The sequence below is a fragment of the Lynx rufus genome, unplaced genomic scaffold, assembly GCF_022079265.1.
Source record: "Lynx rufus isolate CCGP_SWC_20201006 ecotype Redwood Valley unplaced genomic scaffold, mLynRuf1.p SCAF_15, whole genome shotgun sequence".
Lineage (NCBI taxonomy): Eukaryota > Metazoa > Chordata > Mammalia > Carnivora > Felidae > Lynx > Lynx rufus.
The window spans coordinates 50,277,762-50,294,711 of record NW_025814829.1 but is presented as its reverse complement, the minus strand read 5'-3'; the positions used below and the strand labels follow the sequence as shown (position 1 = coordinate 50,294,711).

Below are 16,950 nucleotides of genomic sequence, written 5' to 3'. Positions count from 1 at the left end.
TGGCTAATTCTTCACCCCCTCCTGGTGCCTTTCCTTGGCTTCCTAAGACTAGCGGCGGTGTCCCTCTGTGCTCCCCGCCAGAGTCACAATATCTATGATAGCAGATTTTAACTGCTGCATTCAGGGGTGCCTGGGTGGCTCAGTCGGTTAAGCATCCGACTTTGGCTCAGGTCATGATCTCGTGGTCCGTGGGCTCGAGCCCCGCGTTGGGCTCTGTGCTGACAGCTCAGAGCCTGGAGCCTGGAGCCTGTTTCAGATTCTGTGTCTCCCTCTCTCTGTGACCCTCCCCCGTTCATGCTCTGTCTCTCTCTGTCTCAAAAATAAATAAACGTTAAAAAAAAAAAATTCAACTGCTGCATTCAGATGTTTTGTCCACTAGATGGGAGTCTTTTGAGAAAAAGAGTCTTCTGTGTTCATGCCCGTGCACCTGGTAGAGTGCCAGATTCAATAAAGCAGTGAGACAACCCTTAGGGCCCGAGGAGAGGGTGCTACCAAAGGAATAGGAATTTGTGAGTAGCCGATGCTGCCCTGAAATCGAAAGGAAGCTTTAGCTGACTTGACACCAGCAAGGGCCACCAGCCAGATGCCCCTGGGCTGGGCCCGAGGGCCTGCCGTTGACATCTGGGGTCAGGAACGTATATCACAGTGATCGCAACACATCTTCGGTCTTCACAGCCCATCTCCTCTGAAACATATCCGAAGCCCTTTACACATTTGCAGGGAACTGACAAGCACAAAGTGTGCCCATCCGCGTACAAGTTACCTCATATACATTTCACCTCCCGCAATCCTCACAGTAACAATTTAAGGCGAACTTTATTATCCCAGGCTTGCCAATGAAGAAAATCTCTAAGATTTGACTAAGGCTAGAGACACCAGATTCGCACACAGCTCTGCAGGATTCCACAGAGCCGGCTTCTCCCAGGATGTAGCTGGAGGTCCTCTGGCCTCCTCCTCTGGCCGTGTGACAGGTTGTTCCCAAGAGCCAAAATGCCAAAGCACCTGGTGTGTTAGTTAACAAGCCAATGGTACCTGAACACTGGGATTCTCAGGGGAAAAAAATTACATAACAGTGTGTGTGTCAAAAGTAGAAGGAAAAAAGGTAGAAACAAACCAAATGCCCATCAACAGATAAATGGGCATACAAAATATGGTTTATTCGTACAATGGAATATTATCCAGCCATAAAAAGGAATGGAGTGCTGATACATATCACAACATGGATGAATCTTAAAAACAATTATGCTAAGTGAAGGAAGCCGGCCACACAAGACCACATACTGTATGATTCTATTTATACAAAATTTCAGAACAGATAATTCGAGAACCAGAATGCAGATTAGTGGGGCCACAGCAGGGAACAGGAAGAAATGAGGAGTAACTGTTTAATATATAGGGTTTCCTTTTGGAGTGATGAAAATGTCCTAGAACTAGGCAGAGGTGGGACGCCTGGGTGGCTCAGTCGGTTAAATGTCCAACTCTTGGTCGTAATCTCATGGTCGTGGGTTCGAACCCCACATCAGGTTCCACACTGACAGCAGGGAACCTACTTGGTATTCTCTCTCTCCCTCTCTCTCTGCCCATCCCCTGCTCATTCTCTCTCTCTCAAAATAAATTAAAATAAAAGAAAACTTTAAAAAAAGAAAGAACTAAATAGAGGTGATGGTTGTACAAAATTATGAATGTACTAAATGTCATGAATTTGTACACTTTTAAATTACTTTAGATTGTGTGAATCTTACCCCATATTTTTTTAAGAAGACTGATAGAAAATGGCTCCACTCTCCCTGAGCACTGAGAACACGACCCAACATCCCGACCAAGACCACTACCCTCCCTGAACCATGGTCTGCACACATAGTGATGCTTTTTGCCTCTACTACAACGTACATGACTCCCCCCTGCCCATGATGGCATGGCCTGGGAGGAATCTCTCTCAAATCTCCCTCCTGCTATGCGACCTTAGGTGCATTTCGCCTAGAGGGCAAGCATCTGGAATCAGAGCCTCAGTGTGTCCTTATGAGGCCCGCAGATCAGCCAATGAATGTATTTGGCGAGTGAGGCCAGTCTGCAAGTGAAGGTTTCAGAGCCTAAACCCAAAGACAAGCTACTTTCTACGGTTGTGGACACGCTGCAGGGGATGGTTTGCCTATATTCGGTCTGTGCCTATCATGGCAACTAAGATATCTTCTTCCTTTTGAAAAGAAGGGAGACAATGTATAACTTCTGAATATGGAGTTCTCTGGTGAGGAAGGTCTTAGGAAGTGATTTCAAAGCAGAGGAAAGCCCTCCACGGCGGAGTCTGCTGAATGTCCCCACATAGATACTTAGCTTCTCAAGCAGAGACCAGTCCCTTTAAGACTAGAGGTGGCCAAATTTCACACCAATGGAAGGCGAGTAGAAGCAAAGTGTACAACTTTGGCATCACTTGCTTAAGAGGAAATCCCACAGCCTGGTCATCTGCTTTGTGTCTTTCGGCTGGTTGCATGTGGAGGTGGAACTCAGCTTCAACCCTGCAGACAGTAACACGCTCTTTGGACTAGGGCAGAGCCCCCACTAGCCTGGGCATCTGGATGGCTTCTCAGTAGACCCTGCCCATCCCGTACTTTTATATGACACAGAAATAAACAACTATCTTCACTCCGATGAATATAGCCCCACTCCGAATACCCAGCTCAAACAGCCCGAAGTTACACTTTAAAATCTTTCATCCTTCGCCATAAAAACTTCTCTGTTGAGATGAGATGTCAGTGCTCTACCTTAAGGATTATCCTAATGAAATATAGTACTCATCAATTGTGTCTTCAAATAAGTGAGTTTAAAGGATTCTTTCTGGAGGAGAATGAAGAACATAACACAAGTCTCCCATTCCGTCAGAACGTACCCTTTCCCCCAAGAAAGACAGTAGTTTCATCCAGTTAATGCTCTCTGCTCGAATCTGGTGACATCTGGGTGATGCGGCCACTCCTCAGTGGACGTGGCTTCCCGTAGCCTGATCTGATATACAACGCGCTACTCTTCATTGGACAGACAACAGTAGAGCTCTATTCCGATCCTTTTTTTTTTTTTTTTGCATAGTGCAGAAAGTGGACAAGTCTATAAGAGCTTGGATTTTATTAGCATAATCAGTTTAATAATAGAGTTTGTAGCAGAGTGATGTGATCGATAGCAAGTCCTTGACCCTTTCTAGTACATAGGAAGAGGAAGATTTCCCAGAGTCCTTTGCAGTTAGGTTGGCAAGTGCCGGTCAAATACGAGTGAGCGACGAGTGTCACTTCTGTGTTGAGGTGTGAGCACTAGATATGCTTGCTCTTCCCTTTCTGCATCAAAGGTCATTTGTGAAAGATGATGGCAATATATCATGAAAGGTCCTTGGATCCTTGAGTCTCCATTTGGAGGATAACGTCCCAGAGAAAGTGTCCAACCCACATTATGTGAGTAAAAAATATGCTTTTAATGTTAAACCATTGGATTTCCAAGTCTGTGTATTCCCAAAGTTTATCCTAATTATCTTGACTAACATAGCATCTCGTGTGGAATTCAGATATATGGGCAAATGTTCACATATGATGGCTGTCTACAAATCAAACAATAGATGAGTTGAGACATACGGTCTTCAAAACATTTTTATGTAAAACTTTCATATTTCTCTATCATTACATTTTACCCTCAGTATACACATTCAGTGTTTCTTACGTTTCAAATTATCTGTTTACCATTTTGAGTATTCCCTTTAATATCTCAGCAACTGTCAGGGCACCTGAGTGGCTCAGTGGGTGAAGCGTCCGACTTCGGTTCAGGTCATGATCTCGTGGTTGGTGGGTCCAAACCCCATGTTGGACTCCGTGCTGACAGCTCGGAACCTAGAGTCTGCTTCAGATTCTGTATTTCCCTCTCTCTCTGCCCCTCCTCTCTCTCTCAAAAATAAATAAATATTTAAAAAACTTTTTTAAATAATAAATCAGGAACTGTCTTTCAAAAGTATCTTTCAAAAGCATATTTTCAAAAAGTATGTACAGTGAGAATTCTCAAACCTTAAAAACATTACTTGTTATCTTAACAAAACTCTTGCTATGGGCAAGCAAAAAACCTTCAGTATTTTTCAGAGTAATAGTCCTATGAGGTTATCCCTTCAATAGTTTTAACCGATCACAATGATTTATGTCTTTAATTCATCGATCCATAATTGAAACACTTTATTCAAACATCATCGAGACTAGTTTTTATCTCCCAGCGTGCTACACATCTATGTCTACTTTCAGTATTTTCTGAAAATGGTCATTTTTATTTTTATTTCATTTGATTGAACAGTCCCCAGCATTCATATGAAGGGAGGTTGATGGGGGCTGGGTCTGTTGTCCAGAATAGCTACCATGACTTTTCTATGTGGCTTGGGCTTTCTCACAGTCCTAGGAGTGAGCCTTCTAAGAGAATGGAAGGAAGCCATATCACTTTTATGACCAAAATGTCACTTGTACAGTAGCCACAAGCAACCGGGATGCTTAAGGAAGGAGCTTAGAACCCATCATTCAATAGGAGTGTCACAGTAAGATTGTAAGAAGAACACGGGGGACTGGGGATAATGCACCCATTCTGGGACAGTACAACCTACCACAGTTCCATAGTTTGTAGCCTTGCAGAGTTAAGAAAGCCAACTGCTACCCTACTTCAAACAGAAGGCATTATAAGTACAGGCTTAGGAGAGAAAATCAGTGCTACTTTCATAAAAGAGCAGAAAGCTTCTGGTGTGATCGAATTTGCCATTTTCTCAAATTTCCTCACAGCAGGAGCCATCTGAAAAGGTAGCACAGAAGCCAGTGGGGAAAAGGTCAGAATTGTCACATGTAAAAAGTATGTCTTCACAAGATCTTTGGCCGTTGTTTCTGATGTGTGGAAATGACTGGAAGCAAACAGACAGCAGGCTTGCAAAATCTAGATAGAATAAAGTGGTCAAAGGTGCCCTAAACCTGGCCTGTAAAAGCTTTTAGGTGCTAGAATAATCTCAGTGCACTCAAGCTGCCACCAAAATAAGTGGGTTTCAAAAGCTGGGCAAACTCCTAGAAGTGCATCCATTATAATCCTCACCTCGGAGAGGAAAGATCGAGGTCCACAGAGGACAATGCACAAGGAAGATGCTCCCAGAAAGCAGACTCGGGAGTTGCCAGCTTGTGTAACCAATGAGCTTCCCCTGTGCTAAGGCCCAGAGTCCTCACCACGTCTGCCAGGCAGAATTTGATGATAGCTATGGACCGGTGACCACCACATGTTTCCCATCGTCCCCTTTCCTGAATGGTAGTTTTTGTTTATTACGTTTACCTGTTCCTTCTCCACTGCTGCATATTGAGTGGTTAGAGGCAGATGACATCTTTCTTCCTGCCTGGAATGTGGTCACTCTATTGGGAAGAAAAGAGCCACCAAGTGTGACCGCCATGAGAAGCAGAAAGACAAAAGGAGTTTGAACCCTGGGGGGTTATTAAAGCCATGCATATACTCTGCATTCTCAACTCCTGATCTTCTTATTAGGTAAGGAAAAATTACATTCCTTTTTTAGCTATTGTTTTTAATCTCTGTTACTCGTAGTCTAATGTAATTAATGCAATCCTGACTGGCTCAGTATTGTGTTCTTGTAGTCAAGTCCTGTACTATTAAAATACCATATTTTATTGACTCAACCCTAAGACTCACCCTGATTTTATGTACCAAAAAGAAAAGAATAGAAGAAAAATATTCTGTCCCTCAGAAATATAAGATGATATTGATTGTAAGACACATACCTATTGCAATCGTGTTAAATATGACTCAGTTAAATACATTGTGTAGAGTTAGAGCTTGATCCATTCGCTTAAAAATAAAATAGTCCTGCATTTGGCATAAGCATAGAACATCTTGGAAACACAAAAAGTCATTAATGATGATTACCTTTGGGAAGTAGAAATGAAAGATATAGGGTAGGAAAGTTAATTTTTGCATTTTCCTTTCTATAGTTCTGAGATGTAGTATTTTTGGGAGTCATCTAAGCCAGAATGAGAGCACTAAGAGGGTGAATATTTAATTTCATCCACCACTGTTACCCCAAGTCCTAGTCCTATCGTTTCATAGACACTCAATGGAAACCAATTTGACAATAAATTTCATATCTAAAAAAAACAGACACTCAAATATATGTTGATCAGGTGAATGATTTTTTAAATAAGCCAGTGTCATTGAAAAAGTAAATGAAGAAATTGCTATAGCATGAATGTTAGTGTTCCCCCCAAATTCATATATTAAATCCTAGCCCCCAATGTGATGGTGTTAGGAGGTGGAGTCTTTGGAGGTGATGAGGTCATGAGTGTGGAGCCCTTCGAGAAGAGATCCCACAGCGCTCCCTAGTCCCTGCTGCCATGTGAAGATACAGTAAGAAGTCTGCAAGCTGACCAGGTGCCAGCACCCTGAAACCGGACTTCCAACCTCCAGAACGGTGAGAAATAAATGTCTGTTGTTCATAAGCCACCAACCGTGCGGTACTTTGTTATGGCGGCCTGAACAGACCAAGACAGAAATTGTCTGCTTTCTCCTCATTAGTCTACAAGTTCCTCTGCGATTAGGGCGGTGCCATATTTCTCATTGAATCCCTAGCGCTTTGTGCAATGCCTGGTCCATATTAGGAACAGGGTAAATATTTGGGGAATTAAAAAAATGTTTTGCAGAGACATTTAAGCTCATTCTGTGGAGGGTGCCATTGCAATGTGGGGCAGAGCCGTGATTTAATCAGACTCTCAGGAAAAGCATTCTTTTGGTGGCAATCTGTTGGAGATGGAAGAAGCAAGGGTAGAGTCAGGAAAGTGAGTCACGCCGACAGATGAGGTCTCGTGAGGGCTTCTGTCCAGGCTGACACGGGGAACAAGAGATGGAACATTACATTTTCCTTTCACTTTGAATATTTCAAAACTCAGCATCACACTTATCACAAAAGGCAGTATCCCTCTCTATTCCTCCCAACCCAGTGAGTTGGGTAGATGCAAAAAAGTAGACGCAAAAAGTACAGCCTCAAAACATTAAGCCAACTTCCTTCAGCCACCCCATGCTCAGTCACAGAGCTGGGCTAGAACTCATAAGTTTGCTTCTAATGCTCTGGTTTCACTAGACTCTGCTGATTCCTTTTCTAGGAAACCTTCTCTCTGGCCCTCTTCCCCCACCACCTCACCACAACATAGAGAAAAAGTCGAGAACTGCGAATCTATAGTTTGGAAGGAGAATGCTAAAAAATATTCTTTTTTGGAGATCCTTCATCAAGAAACACGGGAACCACAATTCTATAATCATGTATTGATTGGAACTGGACCGCTCCTTAGAAGTATGTTTTCGAGGCCAGAAGCACTAAGCTAGCCCACAGTGTCGGAGACTTTAATCCCTGGTATTTTGATGTCCTATTTCTTTACAGCTTGATTTCAGTTAATGCCTTCCTCTCTTTTATTTTCCCTTTCACCACCTACAGATATGGAATATGTCCCAGCATAGTTTCCTTCACCAACTGTCAAGCTATAGAGGAAGGTATTCCATTAAGGGGTTATAACTATAGTCAAGAGTAGCAAAAAACAGGAAGAATAGGAAAGTGGAGGAACAGCCCCAAGTAATAGGGGTTATCTGGACCAACAGTGGCTAATGACCATGATGTTCATTGCAATAAATAAGCTAGGAAAGGCTGTTTCACAGTGTTCTTTTTTTTGTTTGTTTTTAATGTCTATGTATTTATTTTGAGGAAGAGAGAGGGAGAGCAAGAGAGAGAGAGCAAACAAGGCAGTGAAGGGGCAGAGAGAGGGGGAGAGAGAGAGAATCCCAAGCAGCTCTGCACTGTCAGCACAGAGTCCCATGCAGGACTCCATCCCACGAACTGTGAGATCATGACCTGAGCCAAAATCAAGAATTGGATGCTTAACTGACTGAGCCACTCAGGTGCTCCCACTGTGTTGTTTAAGAAGATACAGAGAGGTGTCTGGGTGGCTCAGTTGGTTGAGCCTTTGACTCTTGATTTTGACTCAGGTCATGATCCCAGGGTCATGGGATTGAGCCTAGCATGGGGCTCCAAGCTGAGTGTGGAGCCTGCTTAAGTCTCTCTCTCCCTCTCCCTCTGCCCCTCTCCCCCTTTGCTCAAGCTCTCTCTCTCTCTCTCAAAAAAAAAAAAAAAAAGATATAGAGACCATAAGTCAGTAAGGCCTAAAATACATGCAATATTAGTAATTGCAAAAGCCATTGAATAATATATTGAAGTTTGAGAGTATTTTAGGTCATTCCTTACTCATAAAGTGTCTATCACTTTACAGATGTGTTTAGTGACAAAAAAATTCATAAACTAATCCCAGCAATGAAATATTCTCTACTTCAGAAAAGTTTAAAATAAGCATAATCATGCATTCAGAGGATATTACAGGTATTTCAAACTCTTAAGTCTTTACTAAATGAAATAGTTATAAAAAGTACTATTCTCTTGAAGCATAAACATTGACTTCTAAACTTTCTTTGCGATTTTTTAATTTGTTAAGCCAGAATCACAAAATAACAGACACCTGCTTGGTTCTGTCATTTCCATGGGTTTCCCATACCTGTTCCCTGAAGTATGCTTTTGTGTCTCAACAGGTCATAGTAAACTTGTACAGGGCTCTTCCATTAAAAAAAGAAAGAAACAACAAATTCCAAATGGAGTCATTGGCTCCCCAGGACAGCAAACCAAGAACTACGGTTTCAACCTGTACAGTTTCAACCATTTCAGGAATGTGATCCTTTAACAGTCAGTCTCGAAATTTCCTGATCAGTGCTAGAAGCAATCTGCATGGTAAACAAACAAACAAACAAACAAACAAAAAACACAACCAACTCTGTCAAATGAAATATCACCTTGAAATCACCACAGTGAACTATTACCTTACACCTGTCAGAATGGCTAGTCTTAAAAAGACAAGAAATAACAAGTGTTGGGGAAGATGTGGGGAGAAGAAACCGTCACACCCTGCCGGTGGGAATGTAAACTGATGCAGTCACTGTCGAGGACAGTATGGAGGCTCCTCATAAAAGTTAAAAATAAAGCCACCATACGATCCAGTAATTCCACTTCTGGATATTTACCTGAAGAAAACAAAAACTCTAATTCGAAGAGATATATGCACCCCTATGTTTATTGCAGCATCATTTGCAATAGCCAAGATATGGAAGCAGCCCCAATGTCCATCAAGAGATGAACTGGTAAAGATGTATATAATGGAATATTACCAAATCACACACACAAAAATGAGATCTTGCCATCTGTGGCAACATAGATGGACCTAGAGGGTACTGTGCTGGGTGAGATAAGTCAGAGAAAGACAAATACCACAGGACTCTGCTTATATGTGGAACCTAGAAGGCAAATGAATAAACAAACAAAAAGCAGAACCTGACCCACAAATACTGAGAAGAAACTGATGGTTGCGGGAAGCGAGAGGGAGGGGATAAAGGGGAGAGGAAGGCACGTTCTTCCAGACATGGAATGAATACATCACGGGGATTAAAGGTACAGCAGAGGGAATACAGTCAATAGTATTCTAGTAGGTTGTTTGGTGGCAGGTGGTAACTACACCTGTGATGTGCATAGCAGACCGCATAGACTTATTGAAAAACTATGTCGTATACCTGAAACTAATGTAGCATTCTGTGCCAAATGTGTCCCACTTAAACAAACAAACAAACAAACAAACAAACCCTGCCTTTCCCTTCCCTGCCAAAAGAAGATGTAGCAAATCTTTCTTTTCTTTTGCTAATCAGCTTCCTTGCTCCAACCTCTTTCCTGTAAAAACCTTTCATCTTGTACAATTCCTCGCAGCACCTCTCTACTTGCTGGACGGCAAGCTTCCTAATTCACGAATTGCTCAAGGAAGCCAATTAGATCTTCAAAATTGCTGGTTGAATTTTGTTTTATTTTTAACAGCCCCTAAGAGCCAAGCACTTTATATGTGTTATTTTATCTTTATATCGGCCTTCTGAAGGCAAGGAATTTTTTATTCCTTTTTTTTTTAATGTTTATTTATTTTTGAGACAGAGATAGACAGAGCATGAATGGGGGTGGGGGTGGGGGGGTCAGAGAGAGAGGGAGACACAGAATCCGAAACAGGCTCCAGGCTCTGAGCTGTCAGCACAGAGCCCGACACGGGGCTCGAACTCACGGACCGTGAGATCATGACCTGAGCCGAAGTCGGACGCTTAACCGACTGAGCCACCCAGTAGCCCCTATTCCTTTTTTATAGATAAACAAACCAAGGCACAGAGACAGTAATTTGCCCAAGGATACATAACCAGTAGGCAAAGTTCAAATATTCAAACCCAAATTTTCTGACTCTCGCCTACCCAACTTTTGATTGTCAAGCTCTGCTATTTCCAATTGTTTTAGGCTCATGACATGAGGGCATCACACTTTGGTTACAGTATCTTACATTCATCTAAAGATCCTAATTATTATCAACCTTAATGTGGTGCCTAAATGGTGTCTCTCAATTCGATGGGGACCTCCAAATGTGGGGCAACCATCAGGTGGATGCCAGTGGCACGGGAGGTGAAAGAATTCACCCGAGGCAGAACAAAGGAGATAGAAGTTTATGGAATACACCACAGGGGGGCGTCGCAGGACAGCAGAGGAGAGGCAGTCTGCAAGGAGGCAGAGGGTGGAGGCCACTTTCAAGGAGGGAAAGTGAGGAGGTATGGTGACGTACAGAATTTCCCTTTTTGGGTAAGCGTGCCTAGCTGCAAGTCGCCCGCTGGTCAGTTAGAGCCTATGGATATTTCAGGGTGAGTTGCCCGAAGGGCCTGTCTGTATTCAGCCAGGTGGTCACCAGGCCCTTTCTGTATCCCATCACTCGAGCCTGTTTGCCTAAAAGCGGCCTCCACACTTTACACATCTGTCACCTTCACAACACAGTTATTTGTTGTAGCAAGGATCTACAGTAAAACCTTGGTTCGCGGGCATAATTCGCTCCAGAAACATGCTTGTAACGCAGAGCACTTGTCTATCAAAGCGAATTTCAAGAATTATTGTCTCAGTTGCAGTCATGTGACTTTTGGCATGATGCACTACTCATATGGCAAGATATTGCTCATTTATCAAGTCAAAATTTATTAGAAACATTTGCTCATCTTGGGGAACACTCACTGACAAGTTACTTGCAATGCAAGGTTTTACTGTATCGCTACTTAAAATTTTAAAAATTACCTTTCTTATGACCTGGTCGCAGACTAAGCTACCTTTAGGTATACGGAGCAGAAGTGAGCCCAGGGCTTCAGAAGGACACCCACCTTCTTTTCCAAAGCCAAGCCTGGGTACACACACTCCCTACAATTCTTTCATTTGCACTGAGTTAGTAGTAAGTTCATGAAGTTTACGATCTACTAGAGAGGCGATATTAGACATATAAATGTACAAATTAGCGTACGATTATAAAATATATGCTGTAAAATATAACAGGAGCTGAGATCATGTCCTAAAGGACCCAATATAAAATGGGGATTTGAGAGGTTTCTTTATGCACAGACGGATTCTATAGGAATGTAGTATCTGGAAGAGTTGGGGATCATCCAGGCAGAGGGGACATCATGTATGAAGGCACAGAGGCAGCATCAGTTGTCATTAAAATAGGGGAGTCACTTAGGAAACAATGGATTTCACTGGACATTGTTTTATATTAACACTGAAACCCTGGTTAACTATCCCACAAAGAAAGCTCCCCGGTGACTCAGAGGCTAGGAGTTGGCCTGGGAGTGGGGGGCAGAAGGGTGTAGCCAGGAAGCTTGGAGGGCCATGGCGGGGGGAGGTGAGATGTGCGGAGGCCTGGGGCCAACTTCATTCTGCTTGCCTATTTGTGTGTTCAGCTGGGCTCTGGGCTGGATCTCTGGAGGGAAATGGGCTTGTGGTCCGGGGAGGCATGAAGTTCTGCCTTAGACGAAAGGGTGCTAGCCGTGTGACTCTTTTCTACCCCTGTGATGTGCCGAAGTGACAGAGACTGGGCTGTGTTACAGATAGATCATTTTTGGGTTGTTGTTAGAACAGGCAAATGAAAACACAGAGAAAACAGAGTCCAAGTTAACGTAGTTTATTTCTGCATTGTGAATGTTGAGAAATGTGTCATGCAAACAAAAAGTACCCTATCAATTGCAGGTTAACGGCTCTTGAGGTAAAATAAGGCACTGGAGGAGCAAGTTTCCGTGACTCAGTAACAAAAGTTAACAGAGCCAATGAGGATTTCTTGTTTAATTCTCTTCCAACTCTACAGACGTAATTCTGCTTTCAAGTTCATGACACCTTCATGTGGTTTTAGCAGGGGATAAACCTCCTCTTCTAAGAATCTCTGCACCTGTTGGGATGCACAACCTGTAAAAGAAGGATCCAGTAGATGGTCCGACTGGGAGTGAATGGGACTGATAGAGGCATCATCCTGGCTTCGCTCTATGAGGTCATTGTCACCCGCTTCCTTCCTGCTTGACCGCAGCAGCTGCCTGTTAGGAAAGCACTCTTATTGTCTCGTGGCGATCCTGGAAGCTAGCCCCAGCTTTCACCATGGCCGTGATGACATTCTCCGTGGCCATGAAAGGCAACTCTTGCTGAACGCACTGCTCAATTACTTTGGGGTATACCACCAATCCTTCAGAAATGTTCTGCAGCGTATTCAGTGTAACATCTGCAGCGAGAAGTGCCTCAGCCAAACAGATACATAGATGGACACTGTCAGCCAAACAGATACATAGATGGACACTGTCATCCGCTGTGCCCTCAAACCAATGCACAGATGCTGCAGCACCGCTCTGAGCACACAGGGTTCCGCTTGCGTGGCATTGCACTTGGGTCAATCTGCTGTCTCTCAGAGGGTTCCCTTATCTCCCTGAGGTGTGCCAGGAGTCATATGTCAGTACAAATTTTATGCGTGAATGCCCCCAACCTAGCCAGCACCTGAATAGCCACTTTTCGTATATAGGTCTGATGTGGTTTGAAGTGTTGAGGTTCAGAGCCGACAGCCAAGAAAGAATTCTGGAGACATCTTTGTTGCAGAAAAAAAAGTGGTTTTATTAAAGCATGGGGACAGGACCCATGGGCAGAAAGAGCTGCATTGTAAGTGTAAGGAGTGACTGATTATATACAAATTTTCTATCCTATGGAGGGGAGGATGACGTCAGGGTCCCAAGAAGTTGAATCTACAGGTTTCTGGAAGTTTGCTATGGATAAAATTGCTTTTTACCTTAGGGGCGCCTAGGTGGCTCAGTCATTAAGCATCTGACTTCAGCTCAGGTCACGATCTCACTGTTCGTGAGTTCGAGCCCTGCGTCGGGCTCCGTGCTGACAGCTCCGAGCCTGGAGCCTGCTTCGGATTCTGTGTCTCCCTCTCTCTCTCGGCCCCTCCCCTGCTCGCTCGCTCTCTCTCTCTTAAAAATAAATGAACATTAAAAAAGTTTTTTTGATTGCTTTTTACCTTGTAATCATTAAGATAGTTATAAACTGATGGAGACTCTGTCCTGCATGGCTGGGATCTCTATCAGTGAACCATTAGTTTTTTCCCTTTCCTTGGTTCTTGGGCAGCCAGGAGTGCCCAAGGGATGTCACACTCATCCCACCTGACCTGGGAGGTTCCTCCCCTCTCCCAGGTGGTTGTTAGCTTGTGCTTTGACCTCAGCTTGCCTCGGTTTCCCCACATCATTCGTCACCCTGAACAATTTTAACCTCTAAATCTTTAAGGTTGCTGAGAGTGGAAGGTCTTGTCTTCTGTAACTTCTTCCTGCTGAATAGGGGCGTGGGGATGTCCCTAACTATGGGTCAACACTGTCAGTGGGGGGCTTTTGTAAGTAGGAGTTAAGAAAGGAGAAGCAGCAAGTCCAAGGGGGGGCCACACGTGTGGAGTGGAAAGGATCACCTGCAGCTTGAAGTTATGGCGGGGAAGGAGTCTTGGCACCAAGTAGTGAGTTATTAAGAAAGCAACACACTACGATGAGTGTGGCTATAAGAATGAGAAGTCCAGGGGCGCCTGGGTGGTGCAGTCGGTTAAGCGTCCGACTTCAGCCAGGTCACGATCTCGCGGTCCGGGAGTTCGAGCCCCGCGTCAGGCTCTGGGCTGATGGCTCAGAGCCTGGAGCCTGTTTCCGATTCTGTGTCTCCCTCTCTCTCTGCCCCTCCCCCGTTCATGCTCTGTCTCTCTCTGTCCCAAAAATAAATAAACGTTGAAAAAAAAAATTAAAAAAAAAAAAAAAAAAAGAATGAGAAGTCCAGGGGTGCCCGGGTGGCTCAGTTGGTTGAGCATCCGACCTCGGCTCAGTCTCACTCTGACGCTTTGTCTCACTCTGTTTCTCAAAAATAAATAAATGTGAAAAAAAAAAAAAGAATGAGAAGTCCAATGAAAAGATCCCTAATTGTTGACCATAACCCTCCCCAGGCCAGGAACGTAACCAATCATTGAAAGAGAGAGAAGGATTTTGGGGTGGCTTAGTCAGTTAAGCATCCGAGTCTCAATGTCAGCTCAGGTCATGATCTCACGGTTCATGAGTTCAAGCCCCACATGGGGCTCTGCCCTTGCACCACTGACAGTGTGAAGCCTGTGTGGGATTCTCTCTCTCCCTCTCTCTCTGCCCCTACCCCACTTAAAAAATAATTTTTTTTTAACGTTTATTTATTTTTGAGACAGAGAGACAGAGCATGAACAGGGGAGGGGCAGAGAGAGAGGGAGACACAGAATCTGAAACAGGCTCCAGGCTCTGAGCTGTCAGCACAGAGCCCGACGCGGGGCTCGAACTCACGGACCTTGAGATCATGACTTGAGCGGAAGTCAGATGCTTAACCGACCGAGCCACCCAGGTGCCCCAAAAACAAATTTTTTAAAAAACGAGAGAGAAGGACTTTGTAGAGCCCCAATTTGGATATTCACATTTTTAAATAACCCTGTGACATTTCTGTGATAACCTGGGTTGTGCACACAGAATTCTGTTTTAATAATGGCCTATGTGCCACCTTGTGCTGTGGTTAGAGCATCTGAAGCCACTCTATTTTGTAGAACTGCTTTGTTCATCTGTGCAACTTCAGTATTAAGTAAGGAGATACTGTTCTGTGAATCACTGAGTGCCTTTATGGTGTATTTACTGAGGACTTCCATGTGCCAAATTATACGTTCTAACCCTACAGATGGAGAAAAATGGATGCCAAATGATCATACCATTGAAAACCAGATCGTGTCCATCTTTGTTGTTTTTTTATTTTTTTTTAATGTTTTTATTTTTGAGAGAGAGAAACAGAGACAGAGGGCAAGCGGGAGAGGGGCAGAGAGAGAGGGAGACACAGATCCTGAAGCAGGCTCCAGGCTCTGAGCTGTCAGCACAGAGCCCAATGCGGGCGGGGCTCAAACCCACAAACCACAAGATCGTGACCTGAGCTGAAGTCAGACACTTAACCAACTGAGCCACCCGGGTGCTCCCACCTTTGTTTTAAATTGGGAAGATTAGTCAGGGTAGAGATGGTTTTGTTAATGTGCCCATGAATCCAGGCAAAACTTAGGGTGCAACAACCTATCCACTCTGGAGGAAGCCAGGGCCATAGGTTAGTCCCACATAACCAGTGGGTTCTGTTTGGAGCTGGCTGTCTGATTCCAGGTTGCCTTATCCAATCAGTAGCGAACTTGTCAGTAGCCTGGAGCACAATGGTTTGGGAACTTGTTTCTAATGATAGCCATCCTAAACGCCCAGATGTTGGCTATTTTCCCAGGTATCATATGTAAGATTTCTTTGTCCCCAGCATAAAAGTGCCTTTTGACTGAGCTGTCCAGTCGTGGGTGTGAGCCATAAATATACATCCCAAATTTGATATATGCCATTCTCAGCATAGTGATAAGTAGGGTTTCATAACTATGGCACTTGTTGGCAGGCAGCAATTTGTGGGTTTATAAAATCAGTTAAGATTGTAATAGTTTGAGGGCATGAAAAAGTCTGGTTATGTCCCAGTAAATTCCATATCCTATCGATCATGGGCCAGGAAGAAACATCCTAATTAGTGATAGGTTTATCACAAGACATTGCATCATTATATATCCTCACTGAAATATAAGAATAGAGAGAGAGCCAATCTGTGCCTTGTAAAAGGGAAACCCACCAGGGTAACCCAGATGTACTTGACATGGGCAAAACTCCACATATGCAACTAGCTGTTTGATTTTGTAGTTTAGCATCATGTTGTGCCCATTGTAGAAAGGAATTGTCAGCCAAGATAGGTGGACAGAAATCAAAGAGGAAATATACAACCTTCAACATCATTTGAAGAGGAGTTTGAGATCTTCTACAGGTTCACAGAGTTGGAGGTGCATTTGTTTGCTCATGGGTCTCCTGTGAAGGAGGTACAGGTTTTATTCTAGATATATGAGCCCGTGAAGTGTCCCTCTAATTTTACTGCAGGGGGAGTACATAATATGACCCGATATGGACCTTTCCATTTTAGATTTAAGTCTCCGGCTGTATTTGACTTCCAATTCTTTCAATAAACTATATCTCCAGGACTTACATGGGGTGGACTTTCAGTTGTAGTTAAATCAGGTTTGGGGAGCATTGATCAGTATACTCATTAAGTAATTTGTGAATTAAACTAGCCTCAAGTGAATAATTTAACAAAGCATTACAATCTTCATCTAATAACAGATCCACTGGAAGAAATGGCTTTCCGTAAAATACTCAAAAGGTTGAGTCCTAGAGGTTGTTTTGAAGCAGTTCTTGCTCTGAGAAATCATATTGGTAAAAGAGTAACCCAATTTTCCTGGGTCTCTAAGACTAAGTTTAGTAAGGTGTCATTTTAAATTCTTGTTTTTTACATTTATTTATTTATTTTTGAGAGACAGAGAGAGACAGAGCCCAAGCAGGGAGATGGGCAGAGAGAGGAGACACAGAATCCGAAGCAGGCTCCAGGCTCCCAGCTGTCAGCACAGAGCCCGG

At 43.6% G+C, this 16,950-nt stretch overlaps 1 pseudogene; it reads right to left on the bottom strand.

The window, feature by feature from the left end:
• Positions 1-12,266: 12,266 nt before the first annotated feature.
• LOC124509871 (adenylosuccinate lyase-like) lies at positions 12,267-13,685 on the bottom strand (annotated as a pseudogene).
• Between the last annotated feature and the right edge of the window lie 3,265 nt (positions 13,686-16,950).